The sequence below is a fragment of the Acipenser ruthenus genome, chromosome 5 (genome assembly GCF_902713425.1).
Source record: "Acipenser ruthenus chromosome 5, fAciRut3.2 maternal haplotype, whole genome shotgun sequence".
Taxonomy (NCBI): Eukaryota; Metazoa; Chordata; class Actinopteri; order Acipenseriformes; family Acipenseridae; genus Acipenser; species Acipenser ruthenus.
Window position 1 is genome coordinate 17,801,686 of NC_081193.1, and position 11,386 is coordinate 17,813,071.

An 11,386-nucleotide genomic window follows, 5' to 3' on the forward strand; every position below is an offset into this window, starting at 1 on the left:
ACATCCGCTTTCACTGAGAAAAATAGGAAAACTACAGATTTAGAACCATTAAACATAACTGTGTTGTATACCAAATATAGGCCTACTTAAATAAAACGTTTTTCTTTATTTTTTAAAAATTAAAATATACTTTTCAGAGTAATCGTAGATACAGTTTTATTGTAAACCATAAATAAACGTAAAATACCAGTACTAGTAGGGTACAGATGTGTTTAGCTGCTATGAAGCATGCTTGCCATTCAATACATTTCGATTACCGGTCATAAAAGCTGTACATCGTCAGAATGACTTGACACACGTGTAACGTAAGAAAATGGTACGCTGTCAATACTGTGATTGACTAATTCACAAATCATTACGAACAAGGCAAACTAGTTCACCCACAAAATCGTATGTCTTTACAATTTTAGATAACTCGATTTGTTGCTCATCAGTTAAAGTAACATACATTTGCTGAATTGTGAAAATGTTTTTTTTTTTTTTTGTTTTTTTTTATTAAAAAGAACTTTAAGGGCCAAACTTAGTAAATCGTACCTCTTTCAAATGGGAGCTAAAATTTGCGCATGCCCAGGCAACCACAGTACACAGTGTACCACTTTTTAACACATACCACAAAATAACAACACACCGGTATCGCTAAAGTACATTGTTTGTAAATGTCTATACAGTCTTTGTCTTTTTAGTTTTGTTGTTGTTTTAATTGCAATCCAATTCTGCATAATAATGTTAATACTAAAATTATTAATCAATCAATCAAATTATTTTTATATAGCGGCTTTCATAGCAGAGCAATCACAAAACACTTCAAAATCAAATAAGTAAAAAGGCCTATGAAAACAAAACCAAAGAATAAAAGTAAAACAATAATGCAAAACCTTCGACCATCCCAACTTGAATTCAGATCCACTCACAAGGTGGATTAAGGAGCAGTATTTGAGAGTGGTTGTCTGAGATTTTTAAACTAGGAAAGGATTTATTAAGGGTATAAGATGAGCATAGTGGAGCCCTAATGATGACCCTGGTAGCCCTCACCCCACAGTAGCGCTGCTGTAAAGTACATGTGGGGGTGTAACTATCAGTGGCTGCTGTGTGTTTTGTTTCATTACTGATTGGTTATGCAAAAAGCATCTGACAGATATCGACGAATGTATCATGATGTATACTGTGCAAGGGTTTTGGTTTTTGTTTTTTTAAGTTTGGCCCATTATAAACCTTTTCATGTTTTTTTTCTTCAGTTTCAGTGCCTGCTTTGCAAGTGGACCTCCTTCTTTTAAACCACCGATTTTGCTTTTTTTGCTTTTTAGTAATATTTGAAACATTATTGTAAGGCACAGTGAACACACACACATAGTTAATAAATCATTCAAACCATGGGCTAGTTCTTGGGAGCACCAATCACACATGTGAATCTTAAGGACAGAACTACAAACAAAAACAAAATATTGGAAAAAAGGTTCCAGAGGCGCCTATATATTATCTTGAAATTCTGCCTTTAGGTGCTTCACATCATTTTCTAAATCTTTTTTTTTTATTTATTTTTTTGATAACAGAATCTTTTAAATAGCAATAAATGAATGTCAGACCAGCAGCCCCCTTGACAATGGATTTAACTATTTTCACTACTGTAATAGCCAGAGAATATTGGCCTGTTAACTTCATTGTTCTTTTCAGTGTGAAAAAATGTATATGTAAATTAGTTTCACATTGATTTCATGATTTCCATTACACGAGAGTAGATGTTAAAACTTCATGCTGATTTGAACTCAGCTCTCACCAAGATAAGCACCAACTAAGACGCAGCTTTACAGTAAACTAATGTGATCCATATGTGTCTCCATCCATATGCGTTTCCTTCCATATGATAATGTAGATATCCTTCTGTCTGGTGTTGATGACTGAAGTGTAATGCTGGCTCCAGGGATCAGCTTATTGCCTCCCTAGCGCATCAGCACACACAACGGCTGCGATGCTGGCTCCGGGGATCAACCACAGTGTGGTCTCCCCAGCGCATCAGCATGAGAACCGTCTTGATTGAGCTAAGTAGGGTACATCTCTGGGGTCTTCAAGTGGGCACCTTCCATCCTCAGTGTTTCGTCGACTAGCCCACGACACCTCAAGAGGGCTCGACGGTGATTCTGGCGTACCAGAATCACCCCCCTCCGTCCCCCACTCAACTCAGCCTAGATTACTTACCTGTACATCAGCTTTCCTTTCTATTGTGCTTGAGATCACCAGCCAGAATCTTTCCATCTCAACCACAGCCAGTTGCTGCTCCTCTCTGCTGCTTCAGATAAGTTCTTCACTGTGCGACGCAACTCTTGGCCACTGAATCCGACATCTCTGAGAAACCGGGTTGTAGAGTGTGCCACAAATCCTCGACAACCCACCTCCACTGGGTAAACCCGGACTCTTCATCCTCGCTGTTTCACTTCAGTGGCTAGTTGAGCATACCGCAGTTTCTTCCTCTCATACGCCTCATCTACAGCATCCTCCCATGGCACTGTTAACTCTACCAGGTGAACAAGGCGTGCTGATCCAGACCACAAGACAATATCTGGTCGAAGGTTAGTGGTGGCAATCTCAGGTGGAAAAATAAGCCGTTGACCAACATCTGCCAGCATTTTCCAGTCTCTAGCAGCTTCCAGTTGTCCTGGGCGAGGATTGGTTTTAACACCTTTTCTTGGTGGTTGCTCTCCTGGGCGGAAGAATGTTGTCTTTTGTGTCTAATGTTTTGATGGAACTGGTGGCAACTTATTGGTCATGTTACGCTTGTCTTCCAATGCTAAGGCCAAACATCGCAGCACCTGGTCATGGCGCCAAGTAAACCATCCTTGGCTAAGAGCCACTTTACATCCTGTCAAAATGTGCCTTAATGTTGCAGGTGATGAACACAAAGGACATGAGGGATCCTCTCCTACCCAGAGGTTTAGGTTCTGTGGTGATGGGAGAACATCATATGTTGACCTGATGAGGAAACTGATCCTGTTCTGTTCCATTGACCATAGGTCTTGTCAGCTAATCTTGCGTTGTTCCACACTCCCATCTCATCCATTCTCCCTGCTTGGCCTGGGAAATGGCCTTTATACACCTCATCCTCTCCTCCTGCTTTTGCACCTTGTTGACTACCATCTTCCTCCGTTGAGCTGGGGCTGCCTTGTGCCATGTAGGAGCTGAACTGAGACCAAGACCCCCTCTTCCATGCTGAACTTGCCCCATGATATCACCAATTCAAAGGGCAACCTTTGCATCCTCCACAGCTTTCTTTGCCATCTTTTCAGTGTGAAAAAATGTATATGTAAATTAGTTTCACATTGATTTCAGTAACAATCATTTGCAATTTTATTCTGCAGAGCATTTTTTATGTCTTAATGTTACCTGTATTATTGTGCAATGGGATTTCTGCCGTAATCTTTAAGTCAGTCTTTGATCCCAGTCGGTGGGTGGATACTAAACCTTTCAGTACATTTAAAAATGTCTTTAGTAAAGGCTTGACTGCTTGGAGTGTGGAAAGAGTCATGTGATCAAAGACCTGTATCCCGATCTTGGATGATAGTCCGTACACAGAGCTGCACTTACCTTTGTGCACCTGTCAGCTACAGAGGAAAAGCAGCTGGAGTTGGTTTACCTCATGAAGCTACGTCGACTTGTACTGGTTAGACACCAGCTGAAGGCAGGCAGATACCAATGAAGCTGAACTCTCTTGGCAGCATCTACTGCTTTGGTGACAAGAGACTATTGACTATCAAGCTGAGGTCACCTGTTGATATTTGTCCTCTTGAGTTGGTACATGGGTCACAGCGGTGAGGTGACATTCAAATTGGTCACCCAAAATTTTAAATAAATAACTAATAAACAAAATAATAATGTGTAATAACTTTGATCAATAATTATACCAGTAATGTCATTTCTCATTAAAATATGATCTATGTGTGCTGTAAGATTTTTGACAATACAGAGTCCTAATAAGTTTTTTTTTTATATAAATGTAGTCGTTGCCAATTATTTTTATTATTTTCTCTCAATTTGGAATCGCCAATTATTTTATTATGCTCAGCTCACCGCTACCACCCCTGCGCTGACTCGGGAGGGCGAAGACGAACACACGCTGTCCTCCGAAGCGTGTGCTGTCAGCCGACTGCTTTTTTTCACATGCAACCACCCAAGAGCTACAGCGTTGGAGGACAACGCAGCTCTCGGGCAGTTTACAGGCAAGCCCGCAGGCGCCCGGCCAGACTACAGGGGTCGCTAGTGCGCGGTGAGCCGAGGACACCCTGGCCGACCTAACCCTCCCACCCCCCGGGCGGCGCTCGGCCAATTGAGCGCCACCCCCTGGAAGCTCCCGTCCTCGGTCGGCAAAGGAATAGCCTGGACTCGAACTCAAGACGTCCAGACTATAGGGCACATCCTGCACTCCACATGGAGCGCCTTTACTGGATGCGCCACTTTTTTTTACTTTTTTTTAAGAAAAAAAAATATCTTAACTCCACCAAACGTTTTGGCTGATGCACAACAACACTGGCTAAAGACATAAGCCAACATATTTGTTTACTGTTGAAATAATAACTGAATAAATAAATGTAACCTGTTTGATTGGGTTGAATATGCAATACAGTTTTTAGACAACCTTAAATGATCTACTATAGAAACTGTCTGCCTGTAAATTGCAAAAAGCATGCAAGCAGGGTGGAATTAGTCCCTGATTAAGCATTGGCTTAGCCTGTAACATGTTAGCAGAATACCAAACAGGTTCTAAAGCCAGTCAGACCACCATTTCTTGATTGAAAACAATGTTCATCTCCCTTTTTGCAGAAAAGTGCCATAGTCTTTATAGATGTTGGGTGAATTCTACCTCCATGGCACCCTTACTGGAACTGTACAATCAACTGTCAACAGAGACGGAGGAAGTCCAAAACTAGGTAAATAGCCAACAGCCTCACTGTATTCCTATTGTAGTGACAGAAATAGAAAGATTCTTGGTGGTAAATCTCCCTCCTGACCTGTGAGGGTGCTAAATACAGGGACCAGAGTACCCTGGACCAGATGGCCTGACAATTCATTCCCAGGGTTAAAAGGAAGTCGGTCATCTAGAAAGGGGGTGGAGCTCTGGTGCACTAACTTGTCGACCCGGGAAGGAAACGATGTGGCAGCCGCGGATTAGAGGAGCGGTTGCAATCGTTTACCAAGGGGACAGAGCGACATGATCTGTTCCTTTGTTTATGGTTAAGAAACAACCTGGAAGGACCAGTATTGTGTTTATCATACTGTGAGAGTTTTGTTTGTTTGTCTCTAATTGTTACTTTTTGTTATTATTAGTAGACACTAACATGTCCCGGAGTTTTGCCTGGGATTATTATTTATGGTCACCAGACCAGGATTATAAATAAACCTCCTTGCACTTTGAATTCTTGTTGTCTGCCTTTCATTGATCACCACATCACTCCTGCACCTGCACACTGCAAACCACTTTGCCACATGTAGTTTTCACAATATTACATTTTTTATTTAATGTTTTTTATTTCCTTAATTTTGTATGGGCTTGCTTTACAGGCATAAGCAATTATACAGTAATTATATCTATATAATCTACCTTCCAATCTGTTCCAAATGAAATGTCTTCTTATTCATTCTTCTGGAAAAAATCCAAGATGCACTACTGTATTTCCTTGAAAGCTAGAATCTGCCATTGGGAAAACAAATAAAAAAAGAAAAGGGGAAAAGCAGACAACACTCTCCCCAATGAACCTATCTGATTGTTTAAAGGCATGCCAAATAAGTGTAAATCCATTTACACATCATTTATTGATCAACATTTTAGTCTTTATAATGTGAAACCAGAGTTCAAAACTGGTTATCAATTTAATTATATAATTTGATGGTTTGAAAATCTTGAGCTCCAAAAATTATATTTTCAATTAAAACCAGAAAGTCAGGTTGCACTAATTGAAACTTCTGGTGACACTCTTGCCACAACTTGGTTAGGAGTCTGCATTTCAGGCTAAAAACAGCCAATGTTTTTACGGGATTGTTTATTTTCCAATTCTCTTTCTTCACATCTGTTGCTTTAGGTTACCTTATCATTTTGATAATTATCTTGTTTTGCTTTGATCTTACAAATCGTAAAACCTCTTTGTATAAATGAAGGCAGAGTCGACTAAACAGTTCTGCATTGTTTGTGGCCATAGGCTGAATAGTTTCCAATTATTTCAAGTCTAACTGATCTTGACTAAGTGACCAGAGACGCAGCTGGGGCAGTGTAATGAGTAATAGCTCTGAAGTGCCAAATAATATTAAAAACCTCACTCGATCAGATTCTGAGGAAAACTGAAAGTCTCACTGTCAAAGCTTCAAGCTGTTGACAGCACAGAACTTTACAAAAAAACAAAACACTTTCAATTAATGACTTTGTGCAGGTAACAATAGCTTCTGCAACCAGAAAACAGACCATAGTGCACAAGGCTCTTGCAGTTATAATGCCCACTGCATTTGGTGTTATTACTTAACAAGGTTTGTAGCTGGGGCAGGTGTTATCTGCTAGCTGGGCTTGATCTATGTTGACCAAGATATGGTTACTAGGAGTACTTGTAGCAGTGCCATTAGGAACAGTGGCAGAAACATTTAGCCAAGAGAGACCATCTGGAACATCTCTGCACTAGGAATATGTTTTTCTAAATATGTTTGCCTTGTGTGCTGGGGCTGATATACAGTTTCCAGTCATGCACATAGTACTAACCTCCATGTACAACATTTAAGGTCTTAAAGGATCTAAGGCTGGTGGGCTTCAGTTGACCTGGTAGTGCATACCATTTGAAGGAAACCCTAGAGGCAACTAGGGGCAGTTTATCAGAATGAGCCTTAATGGCTGGGGCTTTTATGGTCTTTTGACTGGCAAGGTCTGAATCTTAATGCATAATTGAACAATGTTAGGGGGAGTTCAGAGCTCAGATTTAGGGAGCATTGTCAAGCAGTAGTACACATCTCCTGCTCCTCCAAATATAGCTCTGTTCAGCGTAGGCTGGGAGCTGGACATTCTCTAGAATCAAATATGTAAAATCAACCCCATTTGTGTCTAATACATCAATTCTATAAATGATTGTTGGGGAAAAAAACACGATTCTGGAAACTTTTATTGTACCAATATTTTAAAAACACAAGGGATCCCATTTTGAAGCAAGTGCAAAAATAAAGACTAATTTTCAGAAAATAATAAAATATTATTAAACTTGCTAGAAGCTACTCGGAAACAATAGTTTAACTGTTCCTCAGTTTAACCACAACTAAGTTTCTTGATATTTTGTGCATTAAATGCTGCCATCAGCATGTACTGACAGGATGTACGCATGTTATTTGCAAACAGAAAGAACATCAGCTGACCATGTTTGGACCCTTAGGGTCTCTCCCTGCTGATAGGCAGTTAAGTGGATCTTTTGTTGATAGACATAGCTTTGACAATGATGAATGGAGACGGATGTGATTTACACCCTGATAAAAAGGTATCCACTTAGTCTATAAACTGACTATGTCGAAAACAAATGGAAACTCTGGATTGATAAGAAAGCAGTGTCTTATCAACACCTTTTATATGGAAGTAACTAGTACCAATTCTATCTTAAAATGCATTTGATCCAGAAATAGTTGAAATGATAAAACAGAAAGGGTGTGCTCATAAATTAAGCATAAATTGGTCACCTATATGTTGCCAGATCAGAGGTTTTATGTTTCTGCTCAGGGCAATCTGGAGGTAAGAAATGGGCAATTTTTTTTTCAAAGGTACCTTTGAAAAAACTAAGATGGTGGATGCGCTGTGACATCATGCCTGTTTGGCAGCTGCGACCACTGATTTCTATAGAATTTCTCCAGACTTTAGATTTACTTTGACTGCCACAGCATTATAAAATGACTTAATGTGCAGCAGGTATTAGGGCCCCTAGGCCCACATAGTCTGTTCTGCACAGTGCATTCCAATTAATTGTATACATGATAATTGTTTTTTTGTACAGCATGTCCACTTTTGCTGTGTGGTATCCCAGAAGATGTGAGTAAAAGGCTCATTATTATTATTATTATTACAGTGGCTCTCAAAAGTATTCACCCCCTTGGACTTTTCCACATTTTATTGTGTTACAACATGGAATCAAAATGGATTTAATTAGAAGTTTTTGCCACTGATCAACACAAAAAAAGTCCAAAATTGCAAAGTGAAAAATAAAATCTACAAATTGTTCTAAATTAATTAAAATATAAAACAGAAAATAATTGATTGCATAAGTATTCACACCCTTTGCTATGACACACCTAAATAAGCTCTGGTGCAACCAATTGTCTTTAGACGTCACATAATTAGTTGAATGGAGTCCACCTGTGTGCAATTAAGGTGTTTCACATGATTTCAGGTTAAATACACCTGTCTCTGGGAGGTCCCACAGTTGGTTAGTACTACATGAAGACGAAGGAACATTCAAAGCAAATCCGGAATAAGGTTCTTCAAAAGCACTAATCAGGGGTAGAATATAAGAACATTTCCAAGGCATTGAATATCCCCCGGAGCACAGTAAAGTCCATTATTAAGAAATGGAGAGAATATGGCACAACTGTGAATCTGTCTAGAACAGGCCGTCCTCAAAAACTGAGTATCCGGGCAAGAAGGGCTCTAGTCAGGGAGGCCACCAAGATGCCTATGGCAACTCTAAAGGAGTTACAGTCTTCCACGGCTGAGCTGGGAGACACTGTGCATACGGCAACAATAGCCCGAGTGCTTCACAAAACTGGCCTTTATGGGAGAGTGGCAAAAAGAAAGACATTGTTGAAAAATGGTCTATGGTCTGATGAGACCAAAATAGAGCTTTTTGGCCTCAACGCTAAGCGCTATGTTTGGCACAAGCCTAACACCACACATCATCCTGAGAACACCATCCCTACCGTGAAGCATGGTGGTGGCAGTAACATGCTATGGGGATGCTTCTCTGCATCAGGGCCTGGAAAGCTTGTGAAGATACAGAGCAAAATGGATGCAGCAAAGTACAGAGAAATCCTGGAGGAAAACCTGCTGAAGCCTGCAAGAGACCTGGGACTTGGGAGAAGATTCATCTTCCAGCAGGACAATGACCCCAAACATATAGCCAAAGCCACACTGGAGTGGCTTAAAAACAAAAAGGTCAGTGTCCTGGAGTGGCCCAGTCAAAGCCCGGACCTCAATCCAATTGAGAATATGTGGAAAGAGTTGAAAATTGCTGTTGACCAAAGGTCCCCATCCAACTTGATGGAGCTTGAGCAATTTTGCAAAGAAGAATGGGCAAAAATTGCAGTGTCCAGATGTGCAAACCTGGTAGAGACTTATCCAAATAGATTCATGGCTGTAATTGCTGCCAAAGGTGCCTCTACAATATATTGACTCAAGGGGGTGAATACTTATGCAATCAATTATTTTCTGTTTTGTATTTGTAATTAATTTAGAACAATTTGTAGATTTTATTTTTCACTTTGACATTATGGACTTTTTTTGTGTTGATCAGTGGCAAAAACTCCTAATTCAATCCATATTGATTCCATGTTGTAACACAATAAAATTTGGAAAAGTCCAAGGGGGGTGAATACTTTTGAGAGCCACTGTATTTATTTCTTAGCAGACACCCTTACCCAGGGCGACTTACAGTTGTATACCAAAAATACAGATCAAGAATTATAGTACAAGATACAAAATACAGTGACTTCGGTCCTAATAAGAGCAAATACAAAACCCAGTACGATTTGATATCGGGGCAGTTCAAGAGCAGATAACAGTGTTGATAGTTACATCAGGGTTAGATACGAGTGCAGGTGAAAATCAAGATACTCAGAAGTGCAGGATTAAATACAGTAAAATAGGGAGCAGATAAGGCAAGTTAAAGTGCATTAAAGGCAGAGTGCTATATTGTCCAGAAGGGAAGAGTTGAGTTTTACAGGTGTTCTGAAGAGGTGAGTCTTGAGGAGGCGCTGGAAGATGGTCAGGGACTGGGCAGTCCTGACATCTGTAGGAAGGTCATTCCATCACTGCGGGGTGAAAGTGGAGAAGGAGTGGGCTCTGGAGGCAGGGGAGCGTAGAGGAGGTAGAGCCAGTCTTCTAGTGCAGGAAGAGCAGAGAGGTCGAGTGGTGGTGTAGGGAGAGATGAGAGTCTGGAGGTAACTGGGTGCAGTCTGGTCAAGGCATCTGTAGCTAGTACAAGAGTCTTGAACTGGATGCGAGCGGTGATCGGGAGCCAGTGGAGTGAGCAGAGCAGTGGAGTTGCGTGGGAGAAGCGAGGCAGAGAGAACACCAGGCGAGCAGCGGAGTTCTGGATGAGCTGGAGCGGACGGGTGGCGGACACAGGGAGGCCAGCCAGGAGGGAGTTGCAGTAGTCTAGGCGGAGAGTACCAGGGCCTGGACCAGGAGCTGGGTGGCGTAGTTGGTGAGGAAGGGTCGGATTCTTTGTATGTTGCTCAGGAAGAATCGGCAAGTGTGTGCCAGAGTGGAGATGTGCTGGGAATAAAAGAGGCAGGAGTCCAGGGTGACTTTGAGGTTCTTAGCTGAGGAGGAGGGAGAGAGTGTGATAGATTCCAGAGGAACAGAGATAGAGAGATCAGAGGAGGGAAAGAAAAGGAGGTCAGATTTAGAGAGGTTGAGTTTGAGGTGATGCAAGTGCATCCAGGAGATAGCAGACAGGTAGAGATACGGGAGAGGATGGTGGAGTCAGAGGTGGGGAAGGAAAGGAAAATCTGAGCATCATCAACATAGAAATGGTATGAGAAACCATAGGATGTGATGAGGGGGCCCAGGGAGCGGGTGTAGAGAGAGAACAGGCGAAGACCCAAGACTGATCCTTGGGGGACTCCTGTTAGAGAGGGTGAGGTGTGGAGGTTGAGCCGTGCCAGGTTACCTGGTAGGTGCAGTTGGAGAGGTAGGAGGAGAACCAGGCCAGAGCAGTGCCGGAGATTCTCAGGTCAGTGAGAGAGGATAGGAGAATAGAGTGACCGACAGTGTCAAAGGCAGCAGAGAGTTCGAGGAGAATTAGGACAGCACAGAGAGGCAGCGCTGGCAGACAGGATAGCAGTTTCAGTCGAGTGAGCAGAGCGGAAACCAGACTGGAGAGGGTCGAGCAGAGAGTGGTTAGACAGGAAAGCAGAGAGCTGGCGGTGTACTGCCCACTTGAGACTTTTAGAGAGGAAGGGTTAGAGGGAGACAGGATGGTAGTTCTGGAGGGAGGTGGGGTCGAGGGTAGGTTTTTTGAGGAGGGGTGTAACAGATGCTTGTTTGAAGGCAGAGGGAAGAGGTCAGAGAGGAGAGAGGTGTTGAGAAGGGAGGAGATGAAGGGGAGTAGAGCAGGGAGAATTTATGCCTGCCTATTTTGTCATTGCTAGAAAATAATGGCCAGCC